Genomic DNA, 10,000 nt, shown 5'->3' on the forward strand with positions numbered 1-10,000 from the left:
TGTATGTATGTACGTATGTACGAATGTATGTATACAATGACAGTCAGACAGACAGAGAGGCTGAGATGATAAGGCAAATAAACAGATAAAACATCTCGGGCTAGATATACAAAATATATGTGCAAAAATACATGTAAATAGAGAGAAAACAGAAGTGAATATTGATATATAAGTATATAGATATTTATATATTAACAGAGCAAAGTTACACAGATTACAGAGACAGGGAAAATTAGGGGGAAATGTAAGGTGTTACCGCTTTGCCAGCTGTTTCGGGAGGCTAGGAGGTACTTCAAAATGTGAGCAGATGTACTTCGCAAAAGGTCAAGGACATGCAACCAGTAGTGGAAGCATATAAACATTAGGTAGATCCGGCCTCCATCTTCAGGGTTGAGAGATAAGCATGCAACATTTTGAATCATAATGCAGGGATAGATTCATATGTAAATATGGCAGCGTACGCTTCCGTGAAAGTGTGTGTACATACATATATTTACCTACTTGAGCGTCAAGCGACGTGCATTTGAGACTTGTACAGTACAGTAAATCTAACATTGTATTACAGGCGTATGTAATTGGATATACCGGCAAATGTAAGCAAATGCATTTACGTTCTATCTGTAGACGGAGAGCGGGTATCATTTTAATATTTTAAATCCTACTTCGGACATTATTAGGAAACACGTCGTCGGGTATTATCTGCTAACGGAGAGAATGTATATATATATATATATATATATAATGAATCTCTGAACGAGGTATAAACAGTAGCTGCACGACAACGTGAAGTATATTTGCCACTTAAATGCGGCTAACCACGAAGGGTGAATCCTACTGTAACTTGTAGGTGTTCTCCTGGGGCTAAAATCTACAGTAGCATTCACCCCTAGTGGTTAGCCGCATTTAAGTGGCAAATATAATTCACGTATATATATATATATATATATATATATATATATATATATATATATATATATATATATGTATATGTATATATAAATGTTTCTTTGATAGACATTCTCTTTTAGTGCCGTATAATTTAACACACTCACCGGTAAAATTTACACTTATTTCTTTTTCATTTTTCTAAAATTCTCGTTGCGACTCTCCCCAGACACAACAGAATATGCTTCAACACACGAACTCACAAGAAGAATTTTGCAAACCAAATCCAAAACACGTGAGTGTGTGTGTGTACATATATGTATATACATATATTCTTTTATGTTTTTTATTTGTTTTAGCTGTTTGTCTGAGGCCACGCTGAAACATTGGCTGAAGGGCATTTAATCGAACAAATCGACGCCAGGACTTATTTTTTTAAGCCTAGTACATGTTCTATTACTCTCTTTTGCTGAACCGCTGTCTTACGGGGAGTTAAACACAGCAACACCGGTTATCAGGCGGTGATGAGAGGCAGACACAGAATTAGGCGGTCTTTTCTAGTTAATCATTTTATCCGAGAAGTATGTAATACATTTGTGGTTATTCCTTTCTATCTTGGCAAAGCAGCTTAGTAAAAGAAGTTACAAAAATAATCGTTTTATTTATGTCTTTATTAATTGTTTGTTCAGTCAAACGGTTGTTCTCGTAATAGTTACATTTATATACTTATGCTATGAGAGGGGAGGTAAAAATGGGGACCACAGAGGGATGATTGCAGTGCAGAAAGATGATGGAGTGCAAGAAGCTTATATATTTTATTGTGTGAATATTGCAATGGCCCTAAGAATTACATTGGGTATTTAATGACGTAAATAAGACATTTTCCATCGGTTAATTTAATGGTGCTGATTAACGAGGTGAGTGAGTACAAGGAAATTATTTTGTTTAATGTATAATGTGCTGAGATCAAAGGAAAAGGAGTCTAGTTTTAAGATAGGCAATGGCGTTTATTTATCGTAGTGAGTGGTTGTGTATCTATTGGCGTTAAACAACAATTGAGTCGGTGATTGAAGTTTGCGTGCTTATTTGCTGAATGTTCATGTGAGCATTAATAAAAATTATATATATTGATATTTTGTAAAACATGTCTTATGTTTATTTTATTTCCAAGTTTATAAAGTCCATTGGGTGTTCTGCTATCACCGGTTTTGTCGCGTAAATATTGGTTACTGCATTACGTTTATTAAATTGTATCCCATTTTCTGTATATTCATATACATACAGACAGACAGACAAACAGGTAGGCAGATAGGTATAGATAGATAGATTAAAAGATAGATAGGTAGATGGATAGACAGATATATAACTCTGTGTTCTTAGGTAGCCATACGTTCGTGTCTCTATATATATTATATATATATATATATATATATATATATATATATATATATATATATATATATATATATATATATATATATATATAAGGCACAGGACTGGCTGTGTGGTACGTAGATTGCTTAGCAACCACATCGTTCGCCGTTCTGTCCCACTGCGAGGCAACTTCGGCAAGTGTTTTCCACTATAGCCGCGGACCGAACAAAGTTTTGTGAGTGGATTTGATAGACGGAAACTGAAAGAATTCTGTCATATATATATATATATATATATATATATATATATATATATATATATATATATATATATGTTTCTGTGTCTGCGTTTGTCCCTCCCCCACCGCTTGACAACCGATGCTGGTGTGCTTACCTCCCCGTTAACTAGCGAATCATCAAAAGAGAACTGATATAATAAGTACCAGGCTTACAAAGAATAAGTCCTGGGCTCGATTTGTTCGACAAAAGGCGGTTCTCCAGCATGGCCGCAGTCAAATGACTGAAACAGATAAAAGAATAAAAGAAATATCGTAATTGTGCTTGTATCAATTTGTGTATCTATGTTTTTCTTTGACTTTCATCAAAGATCTTTATGGAGTTCAAACCAATCACTAACAAAATAACAAGGATGGTTTAGTTAAAACCGTCGCGAGATTCCCGAGCTTCAGTTTCTGTGTGTTTATATGTAGGTCCACGGACTTGCACTAATGTATTCTATGAACATGTCTTTTTAGTAACATAGGTGTTTGTTCTTTGTGGGGTGTCTGTCCTGTTTAGAATGCGTTTGTACGCGTATGTGTGCGAATGTGTGTGCCTCTGTGTGCATCTTTAACTTTACATATGTATTTCTGAAGCTGCAAACGACCAAGTGTATGCATATATTCATTTATAGAATCTCAGATTGAAAAAGCTTATGTACGTGTAGCCTTTTACAGAACAACCTGCAAATGTTATATACCAACACACAATAGTTAAATAAACGTGTCCTTCAAAGTCCAGACGTTTTGTGGTAAGCTATTAATCAACGCAAAATGTTATACGTTGGAGTGCTGAAAAGTTCCTAACTTCAAATTTATCGCGAAAGGCCAGGTTGGAGTCCCAACCTTGCGAGTTCTTTTTCAGAGATTTGAAAAACTTTTCTACTCTAGATACAAAGCCCGAAATTTTGGGGGAGGGGCTCAGTCGATTAGATCGAACCAGTACGAAACTGGTACCTAATTTATCGACTTCGAAAGGACCTCGACTTCAAAAGGCAAAGTTGACCTCGGAGTAATGATGTTTCATGTCTGACCTGTGTGTTTTTTTTTTTATGAAAGAGGAGGATTCAAGACAAGAAGTATTGCTGAGATGAAAAGGAATCTGTTATGAATTCAAACACTAAGCAGGCAATAGGCTCAATATGTCCTCATCTGAGGTTGTCAGAGTAAGTTGCCCTTAGTTTCTGTTTTTGCTTGAGTAAGTCAAGTGTACCGTAAAAGAACACGTTTTGATGTCGACTGAAACCAACCACCTTACAAATTGAATAGGGGTGTCCGTGATTTTATTTCCATCTCAGACATTTCAGTTTACATTTTTCGTAACATTGAGAAGAACATGAACATCATTTCAACCAACAATTTATTCCCTCAAAATCTACGATGTTTTGTATGTGTGTGTTTGTGTATATGTGTGTGCATGTGTATGTTTGTGTGTGGGTGTGTGCGTGTTTGTGTGTGTGTGTTTGTGTGTGTTTGTGTGTGTGTGATTTAATGAAAGTCGTATATCCAAAACTATCCAATGACTTTGATGAGAAGAAAGCAATTATAAGAAGTAATGTATCTGATTAATTAATATATATTCATCAGAATGATATTAATAGCAAATTTAAATTGAGAAAAGTAACAAATGGGAGAAGAGGGTGACAAAAGAAAACAACAACAATGATTAAAATAAAACAAGTAATAACAAACGAAAAACGTAAGAGACGATGAAAGGAATCTTTAGGAAAAAAGAATCGATGCAGTTAAGATATAATTTATATTTTAAAACAAGGGGATATAAATAAGGGGGAGGGGGAAACAATTTAGTCATTACAAAACAAAATCGATAGATCGAGAGAAGATAAGTGAATATAAATGGAGATATAAATAGAAAGGTAAGTAAATATATGTAGCACAACAACACATAGCATCATACTGTAGTAGTAGTAGTAGTAGTAGTAGTAGTAGTAGTAGTAGTAGTAGTAGTAGTAGTAGTAACAGCAGCAGCAGCCGCAGTAGTGGTAGTGGTAGTAGTAGTAGTAGTAGTAGTAGTAGTAGTAGTAGTAACAGCAGGAATAGTAGCAGTAGTAGTAGCAGTAGTAGTAACAGCAGCAGCAGCAGCAGCAGCAGCAGCAGCAGCAGTAGTAGTAGTAGTAGTAGTAGTAGTAGTAGTAGTAGTAGTAGTAGTAGTAGTAGTAGTTGATCGATTGATATAATAGTACAGTAAAATGGACAGAAACAACATAACATATCATTTTGCTCAGGGACTGATTTTGCAGTGATTTAAAGGGAGCAGGTTCAATTCCTGTCAAGGATACTGGTGTTGTTCATGGTCATAGCTATTTCGCTGGTTATTTCGTTATCCTTGGAAATAAGTTCGTACATCAGCGCAGGCATGTGTCTGGCAAGAAGTTTGCTTTCCAACCACATGGTTCCGAGTTCAGTTCCACTGCGTAATACCTTGAGCAAGTGTCTTCTATTAGAGACTCAGTTCTACCAAGTGAGTAGATTTGTTAGAGTGAAACTGAAAGAAACCCATCGTGTGTGTGTGTGTGTGTGTGTGTGTGTGCGAGTGTGTGTGTGTGTGCGCGTGTGTGTGAGTGTGACCACCGCCTGACAACCGGTATTGATGTGTTTAATTCTCTCCATAACTTAGCAATTTCGCAAAAGGGTCTGATAGTACAATTACCAGGCATTAACAAAAGGCCAAGGGTCGATTCATTCCACTAAGATTCTTCAAGGTGGTACTCCAGCATGGCCGCAGTTTAATGGTTGAAAGGAGATAGAATACCACCGATGGTCGATGATCATATTTTCTCTCAAGTGGAAAAGGGAAATAACTCACGGAAGAGTGTTAGTTTTTAATCAAGATTTCAAGATTGAAGAGTGTAATAACGTTTATTAACAAACGTTATTGAGCAGCTTCAATGTTCTTCCTATCAAACTTCTGAAAGTAGGAGGTAGAACCCCTTCTTCTGAGCCACTGCGTGATGATGTACAAGAAACTATATTCTAATGAAATACACATAATTCTAAAACCTAAAAGATATATATAAAATTTCTGTAAGCCTTGGGCGCTTTGTACAGTCCTGGAAATAAACCACATAGTGAGCTAGAAGGAAATTAAGGAACAGTCATATATTATACAAAGGACTCCCGTGTATAATGGCCTATTTCCATAATATAATAAAATTGCTTTGATTTTCTCTTACGCGATGGATAGTAATTTGAGTTTTGAGAAGACATAGCTGTGACAATAATTTGTAATACGTATTTCAGATTGTATGGCTTCGTCCAGAGTGAATAGAACATGTGAAATTGGCTTTTCCTTCGCAGATTTCATCGATTTAAGTTATAAAATGTCGATACACGCAATACAAGACAGCTTTCAGTTCTCCATCATTTCGTACCGCCAGCGTCCTGGTTTTATTATATTAGGCACAGATCATTACAATTTTAAAAGGTGGAGGGTTTTTAAAGGGAAGCCATTTGGACAAGGAATAGAGAATACAATGCGTGAATGATACATATGATGTGTGTGTGTGTGTGTGTGTATGTGTGTGTGCACATGCTTGTAGATAAATATATATGTATGTATATATATAATTTTATAGATAGATAGATAGATAGATAGATAGATAGATAGATAGATAGATAGAAATAAATATATATATATATATATAGATAGATAGATAGATAGATAGATAGATAGAAATAAATAAATAAATAAATAAATATATATATATATATATATATATATATATATATATATATATATATATATATATATATATATATATATATATATATATATATATATATATATATATATATATGTATAAATGTATTTGGCGGGAAAGTTATGCAAATTCAGTCAATCAGTTTGTAAGAAACAACACAATCACCAAATATATTCAGTTCTAGTCTTTAATTCTTTACTGTGCATGTCTAGAAACTTTGGATATGGACAACTGTAACAAGCTAATATAAGTATGAAAACTATAAGTTAAAAAGAATAAAACTTGAACAGTCGTGTAATTAATGAAACGTATATATATATATATATATATATATATATATATATATATATATATACATATGAAAGTATGTATGTATGTGTGTGTGTATGTGTGTTTGTATAGACACATATACACACACCACAATATAGTTGTGAACAGAAAAAGATAAGCAGTCACATTACTCTTTTACTCTTTTACTTGTTTCAGTCATTTGACTGTGGCCATGCTGGAGCACCGCCTTTTAGTCGAGCAAATCGACCCCAGGACTTATTCTTTGGAAGCTTAGTACTTATTCTATCGGTCTCTTTTGCCGAGCCGTTAAGTTACGTGGACGTAAACACACCAGCATCGGTTGTCAAGCGATGTTGGGGGGACAAACACACACATACATATATATATATATATATATATATATATATATATATATATATATATATATATATATACATATATACGACGGGCTTCTTTCAGTTTCCCTCTACCAAATCCACTCACAGGGCTTTGGTCGGCCTGAGGCTATAGTAGAAAATACTTGCCCAAGGTGACACGCAGTGGGACTGAATCCGGAACCATGTGGTTCGTAAGCAGCTACTTACCACACCGCCACTCCTGCGCCTATCATTAGTTTAATTCTGTGTTGAAATTTATTCACCAATGAAATATGTACGTGAAGCTACCATGGAGAACCTCTTTATAAACCAGCTTTACTAAATAAATTAATCATGATCCGAGTACTACATGCATGCTATATTTTTGGCACTTCTTTACGTGTACCCCAGTGATACATCTTATTCAGTGGAGGATATTACACTAATAGAGACGTTTTTTGCATTTTATTTTTCGTGTAATTTTGGCTAACAACTGTATATACATATATTCTATAGTATTACTGTGAAATAAAACAATGATAACGCAGAAGCAATTCATGAACAATCTAACTGAAAAGAATCCATCATATATGCAAGTCGTTTAATTCGTTTACTTGCTACTGTGTTACTGACATGTTCATAAGTGGTGTAATCGGTGGAGATTTATATACGACACACATACGTTAATGACGTCCATAACGTATTGAAACTGTTTCTGTCCATGTTTCTTGTCTTATTCACGAGGTTGTTGAGCAAAGAGACAAGATGCTTATATCTCTCTATGGAGACGAGATGCTTACATCTCTCAATGTTGTCACCTATGCACTTGGGCGTGTGCGCGCTCGAGTGTATGAGAGTAAGATAATATGGGCAACTCTGTCGAACGCTTTATTGAAATCAAGGTATATGGCATCAGCGTGTGAACCTGTTGCCGAGGCTTTAAGTATATCATCGATGTAGAGTAAGAGGTGTCAGACAGACCCTGCCACAGCGAAAGCCATGTTGGTTTGAATTTGTATATATATATATATATATATATATATATATATATATATATATGTATGTATGTATGTATATACATATATGTATGTGTCCCGTTGTGTATTATTTATATATATACATATATACACGTATATATATATATATATATATATATATATATATACACATATATATATACATACATATATGTTTATATATACACATATATATATATATACATACATACATACATACATATATATATATATATATATATATATATATATATATATATATATATATATATATATATATATATATATATATATATTACTCAAAGAAATTCCAAGTTTGATTTCGACGCTTTATTTACAATCTTATAATAATATAATATAATATTATATTATATTATATTATATTATATTATTATAAGATTGTAAATAAAACATAAATATCAGACAAAGTTGGAATTTTTTTGAGTAATATATTCTTCAATATACAACCATACACACCCGTGTATACATATGTGTGTGTATGCGTATGTGTGTATGTATATGCACGTATATATAAATATATATATAAAAAACATTAAGTCAAACCCAAAGGCCTTCTTTCATTACGCAAAAGAAACGGCCTCAGTACGCTGCAAGATTGGACCCCTCTCCGAAAAGAATGGCGCCCTCACAGACAGTCCAACTAGGATAGTGAGGTACTGAATGAGCAATTCAAAAGTGTCTTCACCACTCCATTGGAGCACAGACAAGTGAACAAACCAGTGGACTTCTTTGCTACCTCCCCTATAACCAGTGAGGCAGTTACAATGGAATACATCAACATTAGCGAAGAAGATGTACTACTAGCTATACATGAAGTGGACACAAACTCAACTGCTGGCCCTGATGGTTTCCCAGCAATCCTCCTTAAATCGTGTAAACATGCCCTGGCAAAACCCCTCCAGATCCTCTTCCAGAGCTTTCTCGCAAACGGCAGACTGCCAAGCAAGCTGAAGGAGGGAATAATATGCCCAATCCATAAAGGGGGAAGCAGAGCAGATGCCAAAAACTATAGGCCTATCTCTCTGACTTCACACATCAGCAAAGTCATGGAAAGGATAGTCAGAGGAAAACTAATCGCATTCCTTGAAGAAAATAAATTGCTGAGTGATACCCAACATGGCTTTCGACCAGGTAGGAGCTGCCTGACCCAGCTCTTACAACATTATGACTGGGTGTTGAGGCAGTTACTCAACAATTCACATGTGGACGTAATATACCTTGATTTTGCAAAAGCTTTTGACAAAGTAGATCATGGTGTGATATGCCACAAACTGCGTGATCTTGGCATAGCTGGAAAACTTGGAGAGTGGTTACATGACTTTCTGAAAGATAGAAGTCAGGCATTAGTGGCTAATGGAGCCACCTCTATGAAAACACAAATAATGAGCGGTGTTCCACAGGGCACTGTCTTGGGACCATTGCTTTTTATAGTCGCTCTCTCAGATATGCCTTCAAGTGCCCGGATAGCCACACTTGCAGGCTACGCAGACGATACGAAAGTCTCGCAGAAAATACAGAACTCCAGTGATGTTGCACACCTGCAGCAGGAGTTGGACTCAGTTTACAGATGGGCTGAGGATAATAATATGCAGTTTAATGCTGAAAAATTCCAAGCCCTGTGCTACCAACGCCCAAAACTGAATATGAAACTTACAGAGTACACTGGTCCGCAGGGAATTTCAATCCCAGAGTCTAAATCAGTGAGAGACCTGGGTATCGACATGAGTGATGATGCCTCTTTCCAAGTGTACATTACCAGGATGGCAACAAAGTGCAGACGATTGGCTGGATGGATCCTGAGAACATTCAGAACCAGAGATAAGCAAACCATGATGATCCTCTGGAGGACATTCGTCCTCAGCAGCCTGGATTACTGCTCACAGCTGTGGTCACCCAGCAGTGTGAAATTAACAGCAGACGTTGAAGCAATCCGGAGAAGATTCACAAAGATTTTCTCTTTGCAACTGCTCAGCTATTGGGAAAGGCTGAAACAGCTAAGACTCTACTCCCTGGAGAGAAGGCGGGAGAGGTATGCAGTAATATACATCTGGAAGATCC

This window comes from Octopus bimaculoides, chromosome 4, assembly GCF_046866305.1.
Source record: "Octopus bimaculoides isolate indiv1 chromosome 4, ASM4686630v1, whole genome shotgun sequence".
NCBI lineage: Eukaryota > Metazoa > Mollusca > Cephalopoda > Octopoda > Octopodidae > Octopus > Octopus bimaculoides.